At 42.0% G+C, this 1,143-nt stretch overlaps 1 protein-coding gene across 3 annotated transcripts in view; it reads right to left on the bottom strand.

The window, feature by feature from the left end:
• The window catches only part of pex2 (peroxisomal biogenesis factor 2), a 7,583-nt gene that overhangs the window by 1,725 nt on the left and 4,715 nt on the right, over positions 1-1,143 (bottom strand). The gene's annotated exons all lie outside the window — the stretch shown is intronic.

Here is a 1,143-nt window from a genome sequence, read left to right as displayed (position 1 = left end):
TACATTTCAATTGAAATCTCAAAGTGATTGAAATCTCAAAGTGACGTATACATAATTTACAAAAATTGAAGAGATCCCACTTTTTTACAGCCTGGATCTCCTTTTTGTTTATTCTGGGCCATCATGCCTAGATGTCCTGTATTCACCCAATTTAATAATTGACAAAACAAAGTCAAACGGCTTTCTGCTGAAATGCACAGACAATAGTGATCAGACAGGGTTTAAACAAATAAAACAAGAATGAAAAGCTGTCCCCAATTTTTGCCCAAACTACAAAAATAGTAGAAAACTGTAAACTGAATTTTCCCAAAAACTGTCAATAGTTAAGTATATAAATGTCATGACTTTACATTATTAAATACATGGAACCGTACAGGCAACACCACTGATATATTAAAGTCCGGGACATGAACAAAATATATACGGAGGCACAACTATTAGAAGAACAACGGGGCTCTTGGGAGGAATGAGGCCCCGGAGGTGAAGCCCATCCTGTTAGGAAGGTTATTTTTTTTCTTTATACATAGGAACGGAAATCACTTTTCACATGTAAAACCTGTCCTTAATGCAACCTTTGAGCTGTGCAATGCAGAGGAGCAGGGGGTCTTAGACTGCTCTCTCCAGTATATAAACACACACAATCCAACAGAGAGACACACACACATACACACACAAGGCGAAGCCCAGGGGCTCTTGGTGCCTGCTCCCTCTGGAGATAGGGGTGTGTGTACAAATCACATCACTAGGGATTAGGCTAACGGCACAGTCTCTGGTACACCGTAAACATCTGCCAAATGTGGAACAATTTTCCTCCCCCTAGAGTCGACTCCATATGGGATCCCACTATTGTGACGTCTGGGCTACTTTGCGCTGCATACGTTTTCAAACTGCTCACAGTTCCCCCAGTTTTATCTGCCCTTTCCTCAAATGAAACGCTTAAGAAGTGAAAGACTAACGCAAGTATAGACGGAGCAAGAGGCCCACAGAGAGAGAGAGAGAGAGAGAGAGAGAGAGAGGGAGAGGCCTTTTTCTGACAGTGGCTTTTGTGTCTCGCTGAACAGGATTTGTCACGAGGCTTTAAAAGAGATTTCAGCTGGGTAAATATGGCAGTTTTGACAGAGAGAGGGAGATGATGGTCACTTT

The sequence above is a fragment of the Etheostoma spectabile genome, chromosome 22 (assembly GCF_008692095.1).
Source record: "Etheostoma spectabile isolate EspeVRDwgs_2016 chromosome 22, UIUC_Espe_1.0, whole genome shotgun sequence".
Taxonomy (NCBI): Eukaryota; Metazoa; Chordata; class Actinopteri; order Perciformes; family Percidae; genus Etheostoma; species Etheostoma spectabile.
The sequence above is the reverse complement of the archived record's forward strand: the minus strand, read 5'-3'. Positions and strand labels throughout refer to the sequence as shown.